At 44.7% G+C, this 24,573-nt stretch overlaps 1 protein-coding gene across 4 annotated transcripts in view; it reads right to left on the bottom strand.

The window, feature by feature from the left end:
* The window catches only part of Plap (phospholipase A2 activator protein), a 439,799-nt gene that overhangs the window by 143,966 nt on the left and 271,260 nt on the right, over positions 1-24,573 (bottom strand). For all 4 annotated transcript variants that reach the window (XM_084576772.1, XM_084576773.1, XM_084576771.1 and 1 more), the window contains one exon: positions 8,581-8,709. The gene's annotated coding sequence lies outside the window, so the exon portion shown is untranslated. The remainder of the gene's footprint in view (positions 1-8,580; positions 8,710-24,573) is intronic.

The following is a 24,573-nucleotide window of genomic DNA, read 5'->3' as shown; positions in this document are numbered from 1 at the left end:
ATAATGCTATCCTATTGAACCAAAAAAAAAAAGAAGGAGTGCCATGGATACTAATTGAATAATGGCCGATATAATGTGAGGAGAAGACTACTAGCATGCTTAATTACCGCTTCTATAGTGAAATAACCTCTCCTTGTAAAAGGCGGCCAATATCTTTGCATTCAGACAACCACAGTTGGTGACTTGGCAGTTGCATTCGAAAAGCATTTTTCGAGTTGCACTCAAATCAAACTCGAAAAATGCAATGTTACCTGCTTGTATAGAACCTTCATTACATTTACTTTTCCACTGATTTCGAAAGCAGACCAAATTTTTATGTGTGACATGAAAAGCGTTAATCTCAGTATAGACTGATGGAAAAGACAGAGGAGGCGGATAAGCAAGTAGCACAGGTGGGGTTTCTATACAGGCGTAGTGCTTCTGCGATGTGTAGGAGACGCTTCAGAACATCAGCAAGAAACGCTTTTTCCTCCTTTAATATCACTGCACACCAAAGAGAGGGTGCCATCAGCTAAGGCCATCTAATTTTGTCCCCTTGCCAAATGTTTCTTTGCGTCCTTTATGACATTATTTCCTCTTGGCTAAAAGTTCCCCGTCAGCACTACATTCTCGACAACCAAATTTTAAATCAATCAATCAATCAATCAATCAATCAATCAATCAATCAATCAATCAATCAATCAATCAATCAATCAATCAATCAATCAATCAATCAATCAATCAATCAATCAATCAACGCCTTGTGTGAAGATGATGCGGGATATTGCATGAAGAAACACCAACTGAAACGAAATTTTGCCTTACTCAGAATGGCTGTAAATCTTCAATACGTCATGAAAGCTGTAGTAACCAAGTTCTAGGCTTGTATAAAAAGACTGAGCAGATATATAGGAGTTTTAAGAGGTCTGTAGTAGACGACGCGTGCCCCTGGTGACGTGTCGCACAATTAGGCGACACGATCACGCCTAAGCACGCTCGTGCGCTGGTCGCACTCCGTGAGTGCTGGCGGCGGGTAAAAGAAGGGGAATTCGGACTCTTCAATTGTCGGGATTTCGTCTGTTTGTTCCGATACAGAGAACTCTAAGTGCTAAAACCATGCCGAGCCGCTCTGCCAGATGTCGGGTGGCCAAGCACGTACGCCGTACGTACCTGGAGTAAGCCTGCGTCAGTTTCAAAAGAACAGAATCTGCGGAAGCAGTGGGTGTTGGAAATAAAACGCGATAAGTGGAAGCCAACGAAACACAGCACACTTTGCTCAGCTCATGCAAAAAGCGCGGACTTAGAGGACGACTTGAAACTGGCCGCAAGTCTGCCGTTTGCATCACCTAAGAGGTTTTTTAAAACTGATGTAGGGCCGCTCCACGGTCCGTAGCTACAGCTTCCGGATTTCTGCCTATAGGTCCATACATTTCGACAAGCAAAGCTAGATGAGTAGGTATGAGCAATGCTGAACGGGACGCCTTGCCCATAGTTCGCCGCCCGCATGCTTGTCATCAACAGCATCGCCTTTGCCAGCACTCCTCTTGGCCAATGTGATTATACTAGAGACACGAGAAAGCTAGGCCTACGCTCTCCCGCAACAGTTCCATATGACATAAGCCTGACGCCCTAACTTCCAGACAAATTACTTTCATGCGAAAGTCACATTTCCTTGTACACTGCAGCGAACCGAGACGCATCAATATCACTGATGAAAATCCAGGTTTCAATGCTGTCACCAAGACACACAGCTCCCTTCGCTTCAAAAATTCCACACATCAGTCGAACGGGATCCGGCCACGTGAATCCACGATTCCGAGCCCGTTCGACACGCTCCGCCGCGTCCCTGTTCTTCGGGCGGTTTCATTACATCGGCGAACACGTAGCTCACGTTGCACCTACAAAATCCAGTCCTGAGGCTTCTCACATTTATGCAACGCAAAAACGTGTTCGAATCGATCTATAGACAGCAAACTACGGTGATTTATCGACCGCTACAGCGACGGCGTGGGGAAAAAATAACTCAAGCACGCCCGGTTTTACGTCACTACCGCCACGTGTAATGACCGTCCTTTTTTCGCTTTCAGTTTCGAAAACTTCCAGAGGAGTTAGCAACTGAAATTAGAGAAAAAATGACTGAGTTATTTTACCAAAGATATGTATCACTTTAAGAAACATGCTTAAAATGACAGATTAAAAACAACAATCACGTGCTGTTCTACAGTTTAGTAAACGGTCTAACACATTAAAGAAAGGGCAAGTGGCTCTTGTACCGTGCTCAAGTTATTAGCTCCGAAAATGTGCAGAAGCATATTCTTCCAAAAACAGAATTTTTCTCTCATGAAATATCTTCCTTGGGGTACTTTGCAGTCCACAGAGAACGAGTTATATATGATGTAACCACAAAAGTTCCAAACTCAGAAGCTGGTGTTGTAAAAAAAAAAAAACAAAAAAAAAAGCTCTTGCCACTCATTTTAATCCAGCCGTGCCATGCTCCCTAATTTGAAACCAGGCCAGTCCAAAAATATTGGGTGAGATACCCTGTAACACATATGTTATGGTCCAAATGATTTAGGCACACTGATTTAGACATCCATATAATAAAGGCACACACATTCAAGGCGTGTGCCTTGTCGCAACTGGTAATTATGTGTAGAGTGCACAGTAGGGGCACCAAAGGTGCCAGAATAACTCCACTTGATTTTAGAAACCAGATCCTTACCTACTCATTTCAAAAGAGCTTCTTATATTTCAGGAGAAAGCCTTTAATGGCTCATACTCGCGGCCATGATCCTGTCCGTCCGGCCCCGAGAAGTGTCACACTTCTTCGCGAGATTCTGCGAGACTGTAACGTCATCACCCGATGACGTCATCGGCCAGGACGCCCGGGATTGTGAAACGTGCATCATAACTATCTTTGTCCACCCCGAGGAAGTTAGTTAAATTAGATAAACAAATAAATTCTGTTTCCACTGGGAATCGAACCTGCAACCCTTGGATCCTCGGCCGATCGCTTTAACCAAACGCGCCGCGCCCGGGATCGTGAAACTCATATCGTAATTCTCATTGTCTGCCGTGAGGATGACAGTAGCGATGACAATGACGCTGCAATTAGTGATAATGACAAGGATGACATTACCAATAATAATAATGGTGCATTTAGTTGATAATGATAATTAGAGTAAACGTGATGCACCTTGTGTACCAGCAACGCTTAGGTTTTCGCAATTCTGCAGTGTACATTCCACAGTGATCTTTGGAATATTTTGTTTTTAGCCCTCCCTCTTGATGCACTACTAGAAAATGGTCTTCTTAAGCATGGTCTTCTTTCGTTGCAGTTAGCATTTGTGTACTGAGAACGAACAGTGTGGCGACAGAGATGACGATTCTTTGGCAGAGACGTCCGGTGCCGAGACAGCCGAGCAGGCTGTCTCGGTGATCCGAAGTGGAACGTTGAGTGCGCTGAAGCGGTGATTATATTACTGAGGTTGCCTTCGATGCGGTAAAAGCACACAGGCTCTGAAATGAACCACATGACCACATACCACAGATTGACGAAATTCTCGCATGAAATGAAGGAGCCCAGCATCATAACGTTAGCGCCCCCTTTGAAGGGTGTGTACGTTCCACAAATTTTGCTCACACGTGTTAGAACGGCCATTACGTCCCCGTATTTGCGATACCTCAGATCCTCTCCGTGGTGTGCCTGATTTTAACCGAGAGAGCGGTATTTTTCAAAGGGACTAGCTAGCACAGCCCATCCACTAAAGTTATTCTTCTTCTCCTGGGCAATCTTTATTTATTTATTTATTTATTTGTCACCTACTGCTAGCTCTTTTCTGGCACAAGCGGGTATAATGAACAACAAATATAAACTCTTGATGTTCATATAAAATGATAAGATCAACGCTCTTTTTGAAATGCGGGAAAATAAAATACAATAAAATTAAGCAACGCCTCATAGCTCTCTCGTGAGGCCGGCAGAAAGGGTCATTGAGAGATAAGAAAAAAAGGACACGTGTGCAAACACCATTTTAAGTGTTTGCGTAGAAAACGCGTTAGGTTTGGTGTTCTTCATCACAACTGCTTCATCACGTTACCAACTGGCTTCAATGAGTTTGTTCAAATCTGTAAAAGCATTATTTTTTTTATTGTGTTATATACACTTTGCAGCCGACAAGCCTTACGTCGCATTTCGTGCGTTAAAATGACATTATATTATTTGAGGTTACTCACACACATGGTTGCTACACGCGTAATAGATAAGCCTCACCTCTCTTCTCCGAACACCTTCAATGACAATAATGTCTGATATAGTGCGTGGGTTCCAAATATTACTGACACATTTCATTAGGGGCCTCTTTAATTCTGTGTTCAAAATACACTTTGTTTGAAATTCTGAAGTATTAAAAGGCGCAAAGGACAGGACGAACATGAAGACGGATACGGGACGGGCATGTTTAATATTTCAGAACACATCGTAACCAACTAGTCCAAGAGCAAGTTCTATTAAAATTCTTTCAAATGTAGCATTGCAGATGACGCATCGCAAGCCAAAAGTTCATTACATTCTCCGAGACAGTGCTTTGTAATACTTTGCGTAGGTACGCAAATTCAGTGCTGATGTTGTACGTATCCCCAGACATTAGAGCTATGTGATAGTTCTAAGTCGGTCGACATTAATTCAATTCGCGTACGTTACGGGTTATTTCTACTAGTTATGAACATTTGTGTGCATAATGAGTCATTCACAGTCATGCACCACGAATAACTGCGAATCGATGCCAAATGATCATTTAGGGCGAGTTTCTATGGGAATATTTGAATTATTAAAGTACGCTAAGTTGTTTTCATCATCATGAGGAAGGCCGGACTGGACGAATTTTCAGCTGGAGTGATGACTGCTGGAAAACGTATCAACAACCTTAGATATGCGGACATCACTTTTATGGCAGAAAGTGAAGTGGAACTCAAGAGACTTCTGATGAGCGTACAAGAAGAGAGTGAGAGGTTTGGGCTTAAACTGAACATTAAAAAGACAAAGATCGTGGCGTCTTGCCCTATCAAGTCTTGGAGCAACAAGGGACAAGAAGTGGAAGCTGTGACAGATTTTCTCTTCTTGGGCTCTAAGATTACCCCGGAAGGAGACTGCGGCCATGAAATTAGGAGACGCCTGCTTCTGGGAAAGATAGCCATGGCTAGCCTTGATCGCCTAGTAAAGAGCCGAGACATTGGACTGCCAACCAAGATTCGTATAACTCGTGCTATGGTCTTTCCAGTTGTGATGTATGGATGCGAGAGTTGGACTGTGAAGAAGGCTGGCCGCCGAAGAATTGACGCTTTTAAATTGTGGTGCTGGCGGAGACGCTTGAGAGTTCTTTGGACTGCCAGAGGATCAAATCAGTCAATATTGTCGGCCATAAACCCTCACTGCTCATTGGAGGGTCAAATTCTAAAGTTAAAGCTCAGCTACTTTGGTCATCTGATGAGAAGAGAGGAGTCGCTGGAGAAAGATTTGATGTTGGGAAATGTTGAGGGTCGCCGAAGAAGGGGTAGGCAGCGAACGCGATGGTTAGATGGCATCCTCGAGGCGCTGCACATGAAGTCATGTGATGTTAGGAAGATAGTGAGAGACCGGAAAGCATGACGTGATATATGGTCCATAGGGTCACGAAGAGTCGGACACGACTGAACGACTGAACTGAACTGAAGTTGTTTTCGGGAACACAATAGCGGTACTTGGGAAAAATAGGTTACATAAGAAAAACGGACCAAGTGTCCAAAATGAGGCAGCTCTAGAGCAACTGAAGCTCGATGCAAAATGCAATTACCTATATGAGCATATTGACGGCGCCGTGCAATATGCCCTTCACTAAAGTCTGTTAAGTTGTTGGTTTGATTTTCCTGCAAAATACAAGGAATATTGATTAAGCAGAAGCTTGGGATGCCCGGTGAAAATGCGTTTCTTTAAGCGGAAAAACAAAAACAAATACAATGCTAATTATAATTATTTAATTAAATTGTTTATTTATTTACTTGCAATAGCTCAAGGAACCCAGGAGTGCGGGGCTTTACATGAGGGGTGGGCTTGACAGGGTTATCGCGATTAACAGAAAAATTGTTCACTGGCGATTTTCAAGTGACTTGGATTAGAATGAATGAGGATGTCAGCAGGAGGATCGTTCCTGTCGATAGCTGCCCTTACAAAGAATGAATTGAGGTGCGTTGTCGTTCGGGGCATGTGGTGGATCGAAGTGATGACGTGATTTTCAATTTCGTATAGTAGCTCTGTATGTCAGTTCATTTGCTGCGGGAATAACTTATAATCGAGAGTCCAATACTAATTCCTGTTTAGCGCTTGAAAAACAACAACAACAACAGCAAATTAGCTGCTAAAATGAAGATGGGTGCTTGAAATCAAGTGAAACATGTTTGAAATCGAAGTGTTTAATAAGCTTAGAGCAAGGACACAATAATGAGACCGGTATATTGTACGGTACATACAACTTGTCGCCTGCCTGGTTTAAGAATGGGCACTACTTTAGCTGTTTTGTAATGAGCGCCAATTTCTTTTAGCAGATGTTCTTTGAATATATCAAATATGTCTGAGTACTATTTTGTAATTATTTAAAGGAGCATGTTTAGTACGCCATCTTAATCACTCTCAGTACTGGAGTCCAGCAGGAACGGAAATGCACCTTCCATGACAGTGAGAGCCGTTATCTGAAAATGAGTGCGTTGACATGCAGTGATATCATGGCTACTAGGAAAATATGCGGACTAAAAGTAGTTGCTCAAAAGTAGCAGCTAGATTTTTAAAATGTCATTAAATACAGGTTAACCTTTAAGGTCACCATGCCGTAGAAAACCAGGCGTCGGCGTTATGGTTGCAACTCAATAACCAGCACGAAGCAAGAAAATAATAAAGTGCAGCAGACGCACAAAACTGAACATGGTAACAAGCAGGTGGTTTGACATCAAACTCGTGACGCAACAGTTCTATGTGCAGCGTTCAGGGTGTATCATACCATCATGCTTCCAATATAGAATCCATCTTCTAGTCATGTCGGAGTCTAGTTTGCGATAGACTCTAACCGATGACATAGCACCACTAAATACATGCCGTTAATTTTAAGAGTAGATTTCTAGGGAAAAATAAAGCAGATACTGCACTTTTCTCTCCGCCAAAATTCAAACCAACTGAAGACTTTTAACACTTTGAGAAACACACTGCCAGTATCTCAACGCCAAAAATACACGGGATGAAAATGTGGTGAAAGAGGCGCTATGGCGTCTACTCTTAAGGCGAACCTTCAGCGTCCTCTAATTTTTATTACTTTTATTATGAATTCATTCATGATTCTGAAGCACTTAGCAGGTAGTGAGAGCCGTATATGTCTCCTCTCACGTTTGATATACAGAACAGACGCCTGCCTCTGCGGACAGGTGGCAAAGTGGAGAAAGGGAAACCTCTCCTTTATCTTTGCAGGGAAGTAGCGGGAGAGACAAATACCTTAAATATAACGAAGAACTCTGATATTACAAAAAAAAAAGAAACTTGCTGAAAGACGAAAGTGTAGCACACTAGATTGAGAAAACAGGGGTTACCTCTGAGGTGCTAAACAGATTCCAGTGCGAAAACAAGATGTATTTTCATCTTCATTTAACTGGGTGTAATTGCAAGTTTTTACACGCTATTACCTGAAAGAAGGAGGAGGAGGAGGAGGAAGATGAGGAGGAAAGGCAGGGATGTTAACCAGTAAAAGCAACCGGTTTGCTAATCTGCACTGGAGGAAGGGGATGAGCGGATATAAAAGTTGTGAGAGAGGGATAGTTGAAGTTAGTACAGTCACATAACAGACATTTGACTGTACCTTAAAGAAAATATCTGTGGCTACGGTTGTGGTGTGCTGCAATTTCAGCTGTACATACATGGCGCCATCTGTGAGTTGCTGCTCGAATAGCGGAGGTTCAACTGTCTCCGCGATCAGCTCCGGTGTAACGGTGCGCTCGATCTCGGAGGCCACTGGTTTATCCGTAATTGCGATGCCGTCTGAAATCCGCCCCGTTAAATGGCTGATGTTGTGAGTGCTTAACCCTGGTGATAACGAGCGAGAGCACCCGCCTCGGTGACTCAGCGGTTGAAACGCTCGACCGAACCTGACCAACTCCAATCTATAGATTTCGTTTTTCAGTGTGAAAGCACTAGAAGAGGTCATTGTTAGTCAATGGTCAGCCGCAGGCTCCACTCCTCTTTCTGTCGGCTGGCGAACTTCATCGACCCGTGTGCTAGATTCATACAATTAGAGTCGCTATACTGGATTTGGTTTGAATGATTCGTTCGAGGCCATGCGGGTGTGACCTCATGGAACAGCTCCCAGCTTGAATAATTAGGAGCCTGGAGCAGAGAACTTTACGAGTCACGTCTGGTTATTTCACACTAGGGTGGATGAAATAAAAGATGACAAATGTAAAACCTGCGAAGAGAGGGGGACCCTCGATCATATAATTTGGGAATGCTCCAGATCCCCGGGCGCTAAAGACAACATTACAAGTAGAGAAGCCTAGGAGGCCCTGCTGCGAAGCGAGGACCCCACTTACCATCAACGAGCAATCCGCCTGGCGGCTGAGGCCGCGAAAAACCACTGTTTCTTCGCCAGCAGTCAGCCGCGAAGGTTCCGGTCCGCGTTCCTCAGGCCTGCGGGCCAAGAGCTGGGAGTAAGAGGCCTCCTACATCGGCAAAAAAAAAAGTTTCAATCAATCAATCAATTAATCAATCAATCAATCAATCAATCAATCAATCAATCAATCAATCAATCAATCAATCAATCAATCAATCAGAGTGACCGTACGCGCAAGATAGAACAAGATTATTGATCGGTAGCGATCAACATATGAATGCTTTCATGCTAATATTTTCAATAGACGCCAAACTTCAAAAATGGTGGGAGTGCCGTAGTAAAACATAAGGAGTGGGAACACGGAAAAGAAGAATAGATGAAACAGCAAGAAAGTGGCTTATGGCGCATAAGCAAATAAAGAAATTTCATAAATACATCTTCAGTTGTCGGTACCGTGTCAGTCATTGTACTCTGCACGCACCGTAAGTACAATCATAAAGTTTATGAGTGTGAACACGGCAAAACGTGCCTCGCTGTACAATCAGCGCCGCATAGCGAGCGATGGCAAGGAGTTGGCGGGCGAGATACGCTTGGTTAAGGCTGTTAGATGAGCGGATGCACTCCCTGCCATCAATGAGGTCTGTCGCCTCGTCTAGCCGAGCACTGCTTAAAACTACTGGTAATAACAGCTCAAGAAAGGCGCATGCATTTGAATGCTTATGCCAGTTTTCAGTTAACACTGTGCGTTGCAGATAGCAAGCAAAAGCTGGCAGGGCATGCATCCGTTTATCTAACAGTCATGCCCTCACGTGTATTTTTTGCTAAGTCACTGCCAGCGCATGCTAGGCTGTACTGATTGTACAGCGCGACACGTTTTTTCGTGTTCACGCTCATAAATTTCATGACTGTACTGTTGTGATCACAATATTGCGGGACGTCGGAGAACGTGGCAAAATAGTGAGCCTACATGTTGCGCCGCGGCGAAACATGTAGACACCCTATGCGCGTAGGTTTCCTATGGCCTATGTAGGCTCCCTATGGGAAAACGGCTTTGTGCGCCACCTAACGGCACCTCCCTGCCCTATATGCAATCGCAAAATCTCTATATCGCCATTCCTAACTTATGCGAGTCGTACTAGGTAAAAATCGGCGGCAGTTGTCGCTTCGATACACTCGACGAAGAAATAAAGAGCGTTAAGCATCATGTGAAAAACACAGAAGGTAAAAGTTGCATAAATTTGATGGAAAAGAAACAGAGTGTGGAATTATACCGAAGTGGAAAATGCAGATCAGGAAGGAAGCTTTCTTTGATAACTCAAGAGGCAGTGCCCTACTTTTTGAAGCTAGATCAGGGTGCCTTAGAACACGCAGCTACAAAAAGAAATTTAACAATGAAGATGACGCATGTGCTGTATGTGGTAACTCCAGTGAAACAATTGACCATATACTCGAATGTAATTGTGTCCGTCCGGAAGTCGATTCAGACGCAGTCACTGTTCCTGAAGCTGTTCCTGAAGTGGCCGGCCATCTTCCATCTTCCATCTTCCATCCATCCATCCATCCATCCATCCATCCATCCATCCATCCGTCCGTCCGTCCGTCCGTCCGTCCGTCCGTCCGTCCGTCCGTCCGTCCGTCCGTTCGCCCATCCATCCATCCATCCATCCATCCATCCATCCATCCATCCATCCATCCATCCATCCATCCATCCATCCATCCATCCATCCATCCATCCATCCATCCATCCATCCATCCATCCATCCATCCATCCATCCATCCATCCATCCATCCATCCATCCATCCATCCATCCATCCATCCATCCATCCATCCATCCATCCATCCATCCATCCATCCATCCATCCATCCATCCATCCATCCATCCATCCATCCATCCATCCATCCATCCATCCATCCATCCATCCATCCATCCATCCATCCATCCATCCATCCATCCATCCATCCATCCATCCATCCATCCATCCATCCATCCATCCATCCATCCATCCATCCATCCATCCATCCATCCATCCATCCATCCATCCATCCATCCATCCATCCATCCATCCATCCATCCATCCATCCATCCATCCATCCATCCATCCATCCATCCATCCATCCATCCATCCATCCATCCATCCATCCATCCATCCATCCATCCATCCATCCATCCATCCATCCATCCATCCATCCATCCATCCATCCATCCATCCATCCATCCATCCATCCATCCATCCATCCATCCATCCATCCATCCATCCATCCATCCATCCATCCATCCATCCATCCATCCATCCATCCATCCATCCATCCATCCATCCATCCATCCATCCATCCATCCATCCATCCATCCATCCATCCATCCATCCATCCATCCATCCATCCATCCATCCATCCATCCATCCATCCATCCATCCATCCATCCATCCATCCATCCATCCATCCATCCATCCATCCATCCATCCATCCATCCATCCATCCATCATCCATCCATCCATCCATCCATCCATCCATCCATCCATCCATCCATCCATCCATCCATCCATCCATCCATCCATCCATCCATCCATCCATCCATCCATCCATCCATCCATCCATCCATCCATCCATCCATCCATCCATCCATCCATCCATCCATCCATTCTACGGTTAGCGTGTGCCCCAGCGACTGTGATGGCTGAATGAGATTGACTGCGCGTCGCCTTTTGCGGCCCCGCAATTCTGCTGACGGCCGTGTGGCCTGCAGTTATGTTTTCTTTCTGTTACTCTTATAGACTTCTCTGCTGCAGTCATGAATTTTCAATGCGTACACGCCGATTAGGCGTTCACACAAAACTCCTAATGCCCTAATGGCTAAATGCTCATTTGAATTACAATCCCTTTTTGAAAAATGTAACTGCGCTAAACGTAGCTACAACGAAATTTGCAATGCATTCTTGACATCAAAGACAAAGCACAAACAATGTTTGGTATGAACTATATGAGATGCTGGCAACGGGCCGATTGGTGGGCAGGTGGGTATAAGGAAACTGCACCAGATCTAGTGAGAAGATCCGAAGAGGAGCGGGGTGACCCTCATGGATGTGTATGAGGGCTTCATTTGCCGGGACCCGCAAGCCAGCTGGGGAAGCTTCAAATGCCGGCATTTTCGTGAATGTCACTCATACAACTAACGCAGTAAAAAAAAAAAAAAAAAGATATCAGCCACCTCTCCTTCATCCAGACTCTGTGTCGACGGCACGCGATGTATAATTCATCTATCGTAGCGGTTCGAACATATGCGTTAGCCGGATATCGAATCGAAACCTGGCGCTGGTTCCGATCTATTATGACGCGTGTAAAGTAGGAGTGACGATGCAGAGACCCTTACGATAGGCAATAGAGCCGGCGGGTGCCGTTAGGTGGCGAAGGACGCAGTTTTGCCACGCTGTCCGATGTCCCGCAGTATTGTGATCGCGACAGTACATGCAAGTAATAGATCACAACCATCGCCTGTGAATCCCGTTGGATATGTTTAAGTCTGTCCACACGAATAATTAAACAGCAAAAGAATTAAAGCTGGAGAGAATGACCTTATTAAGGTGAAATCTTTACCGGATTCACGTGCAGCGCGGAGAGGAAATGTCCACAGCAAGCAGTAGAAATTATCGTCGTGCTTCGCTCGAGTCACTGTTGTCATAGATCATGCTGTAGATATACCTGATGTGCATTACGTCGTGCCATTCGCATCTTCTATGGCTCGAAAATGGCTGGCGCCACAGTTGCTATGACAACTGTGACGCCAGCCATTTTCGAGCCATAGGAGAGGCGAGTGGCACGATGGCATGCACAGCAGGTACGCCTACAGCAGGATCTTTCTCCTTTCCGCTTCTTGCCTCTGGCGCACCATTTGGTCGTAAGGAAAGAATAATGGACCTCCATGTGGCACGAGATTTTCACTCTTATTTACCAAAATTGTGACACAACCGCTCTTCGTGCAGCGTTACGAGTGGTGTCATACCCGTTCCCAGTTTAATTCGCATTCGTAAACTGGTCTAGTGTGCGACAGGGATCCGAATCGACACATACACATCCAGCTGTAATTATCACCTCATTACAACACGTTACCTAGCGCAGAGGGCTTTTTAGACGAGTAGGAGTGTAGTGAGCACTGTCGGAGGAGGAGGGGAAGTAGTTGAGGGAGAGTCGTCAGAGAAGCACAAAGAGTAAAGACGTTATCGCGCTACCGGTCGCGTGGTGGTGCGCCCCACAGGAGGAAGCGTAGGAATTTTGCGTCACTGCGTGAGCCAGTTTTCGCGCTCATACACAAGAAGGGGCACCCAAAGCAGACTTTAATCACATCCTCTACATGTGCTCTGAGCTCCAGCCACCCCGCAATTGGCAACTAACAGACATAGAGCGATGGAAGATCGCGGTGTACAGCTCGGACCCAGCTGAACAAAAGGAGCTGGAGGGCTGGGCTCTAAGAGTCGCTGAGAGCCACAAGCTCGCGGCCACCCTACACGATATCGAGCCGACCCATCAATACAGACAATAAGGCTCAAGAGTCAATAAAAGTTTTCACCACCACCACCTCATACATAGATGCTAATCTAAGTGTATATGCTGAATTCGTTTTCGTTTTGCTCTCATGGAAATGCTCACGGGAATGCAAAAAGAAGCTGAAGTTAACATTTTTTTAATAGTTATACAAAGCGAAATCATGTCGTTTGCTGACGACGCTGCAGAAGTCCTGTGCGTAACTTTCCGAGATGACCCAGCTCCTCTTTAAACCGCGGCCAAGCGCGCGACGAGTCACGAGGCCTGACAGCGGGAGAGCGCATGCGCGGCCGCTCCAGCGGTGGCGGCGGAACCACTGCGGCGAGTGACGTGCTAGTCACATGGTCGCGCCAGCGCAGCTCCGAAGCGGCTGAAGTTCGCTGCAGGTCAGAACGACTGAGTTGGCGAAATTAGCTGAACATCATGTAGTAAAACTTTCTCTTTACTACACGATGTAAACAGCGAATGAATTCAGGAGAAGTCGAAGCGTGCTCAAGGAAATCTTACTTTATTTGAGGTGTCCACAGAGAAGAGAGTTTTGTGCCTTTATTGTTTTGCGCCACGATCATACCGTCGTGGAGGGAAGACCCTTTTTGACGCATACGCGGCTCCAGAGGCAGCGGGTATGTTGGCCCTTAGAGGCGACCTACGAACCTCTGCTTAGGTACGCCTTCGTGTACTCATCCGGTTGCGCCATGTTCTCCCTGGCTTCGCGCCAACAACGGACGCTAAAAGCTTCTCATGCTTAAAAATTACATAGTTTATAATGCCGTTCTAATTCTGTGAAGTTTAACGCATATTGTAGTCACGATGGTGGTATTGAAATCTTTTCCGCTATAAATATTTCATAGGAGCTCCTCCTTCAAAGAAACTAATTTAATACAAATTTGAAACTTTCATTATTTGAGCGCCGTTCCGAGTACTTTTCTTGTGTTTCTGTACATTTCGCTAGTTACACATGTTATAGACAGAGGCAATGACGGTTACAAAATATATGTGTTCAGCTGATTTTGTTGCGTGACTGGAGCAGAATTCTCAGAGATAAAAATGGAGAAAACGTGTCGCTCGTCTATTGTACTATAAACTGGGTCGACATTCGGCGCGTCCATACGTAACACATTAAAACGTAGTTCCGAAAAATGCTCTTCATATTACAGCCGCAAATGCGTTTCAGATACTCCTATGTGAAGCAGTGCATTGCAGGGCTTAAAATACAACGAAGTTCTTTCTCACATTTTATTGCTTTTTCATCTCAGCAGAAATAACTATTCATGTCGAAGTGTATAAAAAAATGGCACAGAATCTGCAATCAGTAGCTGCAACTCATGCAGAACCTAGCAAGCTGTAAAATTACGGGGGACTTTAGCGACTAAAGTAGTGAAAGGCGAAAGCCCCTTCTTCTTCTTCTTCTTTTCCTTTTCCTTATTCTTCTTCTTTTTCATTTTCTTTTCCTTTTTCTTTTTCATTATCTTCTTCTTCTTCTTCTTCTTCTTCTTCTTCTTCTTCTTCTTCTTCTTCTTCTTCTTCTTCTTCTTCTTCTTCTTCTTCTTCTTCTTCTTCTTCTTCTTCTTCTTCTTCTTCTTCTTCTTCTTCTTCTTCTTCTTCTTCTTCTTCTTCTTCTTCTTCTTCTTCTTCTTCTTCTTCTTCTTCTTCTTCTTCTTCTTCTTCTTCTTCTTCTTCTTCGGGGCCGTTCACGGTCAAACGTGGCCCATCCCGGGATGACGCGACGGGCCAAAATCAGTGTCAGTGCACGTTAAAGAACCCCAGGTGGTCGAAATTTCCGGAGTCCTCCACTACGGCGTCTCTCATAGCCCGAGTCTATTTGGGACGTTAAACCAAACAAACCAAACCAAACCAAAATCTGGCGCAGTATTGCTATCGCAATAAAAATATTTTCACGGAATGGGTAAAGTTACTGGCTGCTTTGTGTCAAGCCGGATAGTATTTCATATGCTTGCAACATAAAACAGTATTAGTCGCGGACCACAGACATCGCGCGTTAGAGGGAGAATAAAAGTAAGGTTGTTTGCGTTTCTTGTGTTAGAAGTTGGCAAAGTAAACAGATTGATTGTAAGGGGGTTATTGTTCCAAATAGCTCCGCCGGGGTGACGCAGTGGCTACGGCGTTCGACTACTGTTCTCAAGGATGCGGGATCGAATCCCGGCCTCGGCGGCCGCTTTTCGATGGAGGCGAAAAGCAAGGCGCCCGTGTGCTTTGCGATGTCAGTGCACGCTAAAGAACCCGTGGTGGTCGAAATCTCCGGAGTCCTTCCCTACGGCGTCTCTGCTAGCCTGAGTTGCTTTGGGACGTTAAACCCCACAAAACAAACCTACTGTTCCAAATAATGTTAATTATAGTTATAGACATCTTCAGTTGAAATACCCGCAAAAATGGAAGTATTTTCAGTTCTTGAACGAGTGGAAGGCTTGCTTGGCGCCAGTTGGAAGACGTGATAACTTGATTATCCCTTTCCTGGAGACGGACAATGGGATCGAAATGTGTTTTAAACGTAGAAGCCTATGAGTCAAGTACACAAACTTGCAATGAAATATGGAGTAGTAAATCATTTTTAACGTAAAACAGTGATATAAACATCAATATTAAGAATTAAGACTCTACCCAGATTTGTTGACTTCTATCTCGAATCATCACTTCCGAAGGAATCTGGACACTGCCCGATTTTCTGCGGCGTGAGCTCCTAACATTATCGCGTTAATATGACATTTCCGAACAGAGGTGTACCAAACCTCTCTACATCGCAATAATGCAAAACATGATAGTGGTAATTTTGAACACAAGTTGTTGATATGTATTTTCCAGTTAAGGCTAATCTAACACAACACCAAAATATTTATTAGAGTCAACTTCTTCAGATGGGCACTTGTTGAAATTAATTTTCACAAACTGCTTGTCATTACATATATAAGCTGAGCGAAACACTATGTAAGTTGTTTTGACGCTATTAAGGGTTAACCTATTTTTCCTCAGCCAAACTGACAGGTTGTATTAGTGCATTGTTAACGATGCTCCTATATTCTCCACCGCCTTACCTGAAAAAAATGAGAGCGGTATCATCAGCACACGTAATGGTTCTGGATTCACTTGTACTTTGTGACTGATCACCAACGTACTGAGCAAACAGTATCGGTTACCCTAAGTACCTCAGTACACCCCTTACAGGAACTTCATCACCAAGTTTGACTTGATTTGGGCTTGATTTGTTGACTTCAATCTCGAATCACAATTTCCGATGGACTCTAGACAGCGCCCAATTTTCTGCAGCATGACCTCCTAACGCTTAGTGTGGCATTTCCAAACGCATCATAAAAGAACGAAATAATTTGCCTGCTGGCGTTGCTACTACCCCAACTATGTCTTTTTCTCTGCTCTACGGAAAGGTATTGTTCTAATTATGGCATCTTATATGTCGCTCCTAATAAGAAATTTTCTTGTTTACATGGTTAATTTGCTTTGCCGCCTCAATGTTTATATTGCTGTGTAAATAGTTATGCTACCAGCATTGATGATTGCCTAGCATAACTGTAGCGACTTATTTGCTTTTCTTACAAGAGTTGCTATCACACATCTCACTGCCCGATATTGAGCGCTGTTAATATTGCATAAGACAGAGTCCATTACTTATAAATTTTCATGTAATACATAAAACCTGTTGTGGTCCTGGTTTTATTACAAAATATTTTGCCATACCGTGTGGTATATGGTAGCATAATATGTGATAACCGACGACAACCGCAACAGCAGCAAAGCTCGCAGGATGGTTGCGAATGTGCAACGCTGATATTTGAGTATTGGGTGTAGTTGACAGCGAACACTTTCTCCACAGACAGGTTCTGTCGCTCAGTCTGAGGTGGACCCGGACTTGCCCAGGCCTTCAGTGCTACCCTGAAGTAGACCTCTTTCGAAGTATCGTTTTAGCAATTACAGATTGTTAAGAGGGGGTTCAAGCACTGGTATCGGGCAGGACCGGAGCGACTGATTATCCGCAAAAGCACTTCCTCGTTATATCTCTCAGCCGTCTGTCTTCATAATCTTAACTTCTTTACAATTTGGCCTCCGCAGAAAAGACGAGCCATCTTGGCGTCTAAAGGAGACGAAATAATAGCGGGATAATAATTCAGCTTCAAACGGTCGACGTGAACGATCTCATTCCCATGGTGGAGAAGCTGGGTGGAAGCGGCCAGCGGTTCAACTAGGTAATTGACAGAAGTCTGCTTAAACACAATATAGGGTCCGCGGTACTTGGCAATAAACTTGCTTTACAGTTTTACAAATTTAACTATACATATTTAAAAGTTTAATTGCACTTCTTTGTAGACACAATTGTTAGAATGTAGAAACTTCAACTTGAGCTTCCTGTGAACACGGTAACATGAACCACCTTTGCAGGCTGAGCTGAAGTGCCCGAAACTAGGTCTGCCACCGAAAAGGCACAGCGGGGCGTTGCATAGCCTACTCTAAACCTGCATCCCTAAGAAATGCAGGTGCCAGGCTGGAGGTGGCTTGTACCCGTCCTTGTCTTGCTGTGGGTTTCGAAGAAACTGCCTTACACTGCCGGGGTGGATGCCTGAACCGCTGGGCCTAACTCTTCTTCTCGCTCACACTGCCTCTCTTCCCCTGCTTTTTAACTGTGGAAAGGGGACTGCGAGTGCACATTCAGGTTTACGCACTCCCACGTATATGCGGGTACTATCCCTGCAATGCCCCAGTATAATTTACAGCTCAAGAGTGCTTGAAATTAGATTCCAATAACGTTATCAAAGTCTTTTTTTCTCACGCTGATTATTCCGTCTGCCGCGCCATGTCGCATCTGCTCCTGCGTCATTCGATCGCGAAACTAGGATTGTTGTTATGGTAGCTGATTAGAAGTGAGTACTCGCCCCCCCCCCCCCCCCCCCGTTCCCCGCACAACAAGGAGAGAAAAAATATAACAAAGTTTCTTAAGTGACTGCAGACGCTTCCTTCCTCTTTTTCCTCTCTCCCACGCAAAATCATCAGACAGCGTACCGTCTTACCCTCATTGCGACAAGAAATGGAAAGAGGCAAAGTTGTGAGACCACAGCAGACTACACCCTCTTGTCCCATTTTCTTCCCCACCAGCATCAGTGCCTTGAGTATATCGTCTTGCCTCCCACTCTCATCCGCTCGCCTTGCCATCTCAATGTCCACGAATCGTTCGTTTTTGCCCCGATCCTCGCGCACACTTCCTCTCTCGATTCCCGCACGGCGGGCCCGGCTCGGCCGAATGCCCGGGAGGCGTCCGCGGCGCATCCTCTTTTGGGGAAGACCCCTCCCTGGACCGGACTCTTCGGGCGTCGGTCCCACCCCGGGCCCGTGCTCCACCCCTTTGGCGGGAGAGGGGCGACGAGCGCCTCCCGACGACCGGCGGCGGAGACGACTGGCGCCGGTCGAAGCGGCCCGAAGAAATGCGGGCGCTCCCCAATCGGGAGTGCAGCCGGCGGCTCTCCCCAATCTCGATCGCGGCTCCTGAGCTTGCCGTATCGCCGCCTCTGTGTGCGCTCATGGTCATTCGTGTTCGTGACAAAGCACTAGAGGCGCGCGGAATTCAAACTGCGTGAGCCGATATCACTGTGCCCCCTGGCGTCCTGCTGTCAGATAAGTTGTAACATAGTTAGTTTCCTACTAGCACTTTTTTTTTTACCAATTGGAGTGTCAAGCTCCACCTTATCTCCATCACTTTTTTTATCGCCTTAACTAGGCGTACAGCCTGTTGAACTTTTAACGCGGACGTGTTAAAGGCCTCATTTTGCAAAAAAAAAAAAAAAAAAAAAAATCGGTGACGGCGTTATCAGGTAGGGAGCGAAATATTCTGGACATGACACTAACAGGTAGTAGGCGGCAGCTTCAATATAAATGGAGTTTGTGAGATGAGAGAGGCCCAAATCAGGGGTTAGTAATAAGCAGAAGGGTTCACCTAAACGAACAAGGAACCTCAAGGAAGGCCTCGGAATGTAGCCGTTAACGCTGTTGGACCATACCTTTAAAGAATGAGCAGAAATCTCCCCAACTCCGCCCCCCGCCTCTCTCTTCCATTTTTAATAGTGGTACTCGTTTCATGACATTAGGGGCAAGGTGATTCTTGTGCGACCAGATTAGTTGGAACATGTCAGTGCATATAAGTACACATACTATCTAATTAGCTATACTTATGTGCACATTTAAGTATATTTGAACAGGATATATGCAGTTTTCATGCCCATCTTCGAATAATAAGTTACTGATTTCCTTCCTTCCAATTTATATACATATCCGAATGGGAAGTTTGAAAGTTTAACAAATGTATTTCTGTATCATTGTGTTATTTGGGACTCTTAAGACAAATCACTAAGGCAGAGTTTGCCTTCCTAATGAAAGGAAAGATTCACAGCACTAACGAATAGATACTCACAAATATACATACATGATAGGAGCGTCTATTTGTTGGCGCTGTGAATCTGTCCTTTTATGAGTAATGCACCAACTAGCCCAGCAATTAGTTTTACTAGAGTTTGCTTTCGACCGCCCACCTTAGATAACCAGATGAATTTCTTCTTAGAACATGAAATCCCATATTAGACAAGCTCAGATTGTAACAAGTGAACCGCGAATGCGAGCAAGCAAGTCATTAAATGGAGCAAGTGACACCTAAATAGCAGAGATTCTATTGACTGCTTCCTCTAAACAAGCTCCCTACGGATGGACGGTTCCGATCTAGTCGCATTAAAGCATCAACAACTTGAAGAGTAGTTTAAGGACTAGAATGCTCTACACTGCATCGTCAAGGACTGAAGAAAAATTACAAGAGTGCGCTTAAGCCTGCCTAAGAAAGCCACTTTAAAGGACTGTTTTCACTAACTGCAAAGTTATTTTCATAACTACTACTACCATCATCATCATCATCATCATCATCATCATCATCATCATCATCATCATCATCATCATCATCATCATCATTATACCCACTCCCATCACCACCACCACTAGCGCTAGTATCATTATTATCAACAAAATGAACAATGTCACTGTCACTAATATCATTATCGCTAATGCAGAGTAATTGTCATCGCTACTGTCATCCTCATACTAGACAAAGAGAACTGCGACATGTTTCACGAGTCCGGGGATCGGAGGTATAGGGGTTCGATTCCGGGTGGAGACGGATTTTGTTCTTTGAATTTCATGTGACGGATGCTTTCGGCGGACACGTCCAGTGAACGGAAACGAACGTCACCATGAGCCTAGAGAAGCTTTCGCGTTTATATAGAGGCAAATCTGGCTGAAAGGTTATTGGTCAGCTGCCTAGACAATCGTGACGCATCATGAAAATGTAGGACGAACGATGTTAAGCAAATAGACCAAGCCCTGAAAATCCGAACAAATGAGCGGAAAAATGCCTCGATCTCCAGAAAATCTGGTGCCAGCACTGTCGGTGGCAGGTGACGAGGTCGGGCTCTGATTGGTTGTCGGAATGTGTGACGTCGAAAGACCACGTAATATGGTCGAGTTGGGCGCACCTGCTACTTGGGCTTCCTCATTTCAGAAGGAAGGATGAGGCGGTAATGAGGCGGTCCTCTCCATGCTCTACATGCCCTGCCCATGCCCATTTTTCCTTTTTGATTTCACCTAGAATATCATAAACTCCAGTTATTTCCTTGACCCACTCTGCACGCTTCCTTTCTATTAAGTTACTATTAACATTTTCTGTTCTATATGGCTCTCTGCGTTGTCCTCAGGTTCGGTAGAACCCTTTTCTATAGCATCCACGCTTTTGCAACCATGGGTGGGTACCGCTATGGTACAGTTGTTACACACATTTATTTTATTTTATTTATTTACACATACTGTAGCATCGATGACGTGATTGCAAGAGTGGGGGTACAGTGCAAAACAAAGAAACAAAAAACAAATATAGGACATTACGAACAAGCTTCAAAGAATTCCTTTAATGATAATGAACGAATGCTGCCTGGTAAAGAATTCGAAGCTTCAATGGTATGAGGGAAAAAACTGTACTTAAACACGCAACTACGTGCGAAAAAGGGAGGAATGTTTAGGATTTGTGGCTTCTTATGATTGAAGGTTTAGAAAATGTGAGATAATTATGTAGCGAAGAAGACAGAGCGAATGTGTCCCCAAATTTTTATAGACCAGAGAAGGAAGAGCCGGACGCCACAATGAAAGTTGTTCGCAATAATGGTTCTGGGGCTGTGCGTTTTCCTGAGAATTACAAGTTTCAAATATTCCACTCTTCGCTGTTAGGGGCCAACTGATAACTGAAATTCGGCAAATGTCTAAGAAGGCTGGGCATGCCAGTGATACAGTCGCGAGTAAAAAGTATTAGCACTAGTGGTATGTTCCCGGAGCGGCCGATAAGAAAACTTGGCGCTGAGATTACGAGTGCGCAGATAATAAAAATGTCAGGCAGGGTCGGAAAGGATGGAGCCGTGCCAGTCATGCCGTGAGATGACATTCTGTCACTTGTAAGGACAACCTAAATTTTTCGCTCGCAGACAGTCGCTTTGATAAGCACTGAGTCGTTTTGATAAGCACTCCTCTCAGAGCTTTGAATGCCACCTGAGGATCGCGATCGTGCTGTGGGAAGGTGCATTAAATCAATCGGACATCAAAGTATGCTGAATCGCAACAGGCATGCGACCAGCGCCAGTCCACTTCTTATCGGTGCCGATCAGTATTACAAGGAAAAGGGCATGTGCAGCTTTGCAAATTGCATGGAAGGCGGAATGGAAAATGCGACCGCGAGCTGTGCGATGTGAGTGCACGTCGAAGAACCTTAAGCAGTCAAGACTAATTTGCATCTCTGCATTGTGCCGCGTGTCACCAGCAATGTGGCTCCGGCTTTGTCATATATCATATATCATATCACATAACCACCGTACGTGCCGTACTGTACCATACCGTGCCGTACCGCAAAGTACCACGTCGTAATAAGCCGGTACCTACCAGATAACGTCTTAAAAAGCCGTAAGACACTCTACTTTAAATAAATATCTTAGCACTATTGTGCTGAAATAGGCTAACTACGGCAGTTGGGATCATTCGGGAAAATGTGTCTCGGAATCCTTGGCTGCAGTAACGACTGTGGAACGTTGTCGTATTGGCCTTATGTCGTGCCGGCCGTGAATTATAACACGCAATATAGCATCATATGCTACAGTATCAACCTGTAAAATACCATACCATGTCATGTCACAACCTGAATTACTCTATCCAAGTCTACTATAAAGCACCATACTATACTGTAAGATCCTAATATGTTACACGATATTATACTTAACACTGTCACACTATACCGCATCATATACTGTATTACCACTTCCTACCGTACCATATTATGTAATAGTATGGCAGCCCCATACCACGACACATCATTTATACATAAACAAGGCCTGCAGTAAGATACTTTACCCTAATATGATATATCATACCATACCATATCATACCGCAAATACCACGCTATAGCGTATCACATATTATACTACAAAACCTTGCCATAACATAGCTTACAGCATTCTATGCCGTCAGATATGGACTATAATAAGTTACCAGTCTATACAGTACAATGTCACCGTAAGAAACCATATATTGTACCGCGTACACGACACCACAATACATGCCACACCACACTACACTGAACCACATCACTCCGTACCATACCGTGCCATACCATAACATACCGTACTGTACCGTACCGTAGCCTATGCTACTGTACTGTACCCGTGCCGTACCGGTGCGGTACCGTGCCATACCGTGCTGTATCGTACCGTACCGTACCGTATCATACCATAGCATAGCATACCATACCATACCATACCATACCATACCATACCATACCATACCATACCATACCATACCATACCATACCATACCATACCATACCATACCATACCATACCATACCATACCATACCATACCATACCATACGGTTAAGGTAAGCAAGGGAGTGCGCGCTCCCAAGAATGAGCCATGCACACTCTTAGATCTAGGTAGGCCTCGAGTAGATACAGTCAAGAGGTAGCTAGAGAAAGAGGAAGTTACACTTTCACCTTATCGAGGGTGAAGGGGAAGCCTAGAAAAATATCCCTTCCTCTGTTAGTGCTTTTGAAGGCATGAGTGCTTTTCAAGGTATTTGCTGGAAAAGGGAGACGAAAGGTCGCCCCAGGCACGTAGCAATAAACGACAAGAGGAACAATTATTGATTTTTTCAGAGGCCAAGGCAACATTGAGAGCAGTTATCCACGCCGCAGTTAAAGCCTCTGAAATTATTTTATTAACTGAAAATTTAACGCATGATGCCCATCATGTGCTTTCATTTTCCCACTAAGGTTTCCTTGTACAGTCTTTGTCAAGAATATAAAGACCGAAAGGTTTATTTCTAAGCCCAGCAATGAGGCTCCTTCACTCCTTAATACCAAAGCTCCAGAAGGGTGAGGACATTTCTCATCATGCACGTGATCGCAAACGCCAGAGACGCGCAATGAGTTTCGTTACAGGGTTTAGAAGCAACATCATTTTGTCTATGCTTATGACCTAGATTGTACATGCACATATGCGCAGAAGTACACCTGTGCAGTCTACCCTGACATCTCACCTGTACTTAACATAGCCAAATATGAACAGCAGTGCGGTGGAACTGGCTCACCACGTTCCTCATGCCTTAGCTTGCGTCTTAAGCATGAAATTTCAGTGACAGCCCTGTCAACAAATAAGGGTCTTGCTTGACCTGACAGAGAGAGACGCATTATTAGCTTTCCATCCGTAGGTGATTACAGCGAAAATTGCATTGTAGCTAATGGGGGGTCAGTCGAAAGAAGCAGCTTGAAAAATTATCTACTCTTCAAAAACATGAATTAATGAACAAGTTTCCTTTATTTCGTATCTACGTCCGATTACAATGCCTTCCTTTGCTATTGGCCTGCACCGCAAAGAGGCGGCCGCCTGAGGAATGGAACCCTTGAATCTCAGTAGCCTACCATAAGAGCCACACAACGTAAACAATACAGAAGAGGGGAGTTAGGCAAGTGCTGCGGAAATTGCAAACGAAGGTTACAACAACAAACACTCATTCCTAAATCATAGAACGTTATTGTTTTATGAAAGTTGGCGTTACATAGACGATCACATAGCAGGGTATTCTAACGGATAATATTACAAAAGAAAACTTGTGTGCGCGACAGTTCGCTCGCTTTGGATTTCGGCTGCACAGACGACGTTGAGAACATTGCAACGCCGCTGTTTCGAGAAGTTAAATGAAACAAAAATGAGATAGAGAGAATGAAAAAAGAAAGGGGAAAGAACATTTTGCTTCTGTGCCTGAATTTCTCGTTCGCTTCCTCAGCTAAAGGTACAGCTCTGGCTGCAATTGATCGATTCGAGAAAAGTCGTAGTAGGGAAATAAAT

This window comes from Amblyomma maculatum, chromosome 8 (assembly GCF_055883805.1).
Source record: "Amblyomma maculatum isolate TAMU_Amacu chromosome 8, ASM5588380v1, whole genome shotgun sequence".
NCBI classification, from domain to species: Eukaryota; Metazoa; Arthropoda; class Arachnida; order Ixodida; family Ixodidae; genus Amblyomma; species Amblyomma maculatum.
Note: the sequence above shows the minus strand (reverse complement) of the source record. Positions and strands in the feature narration are given on the sequence as shown.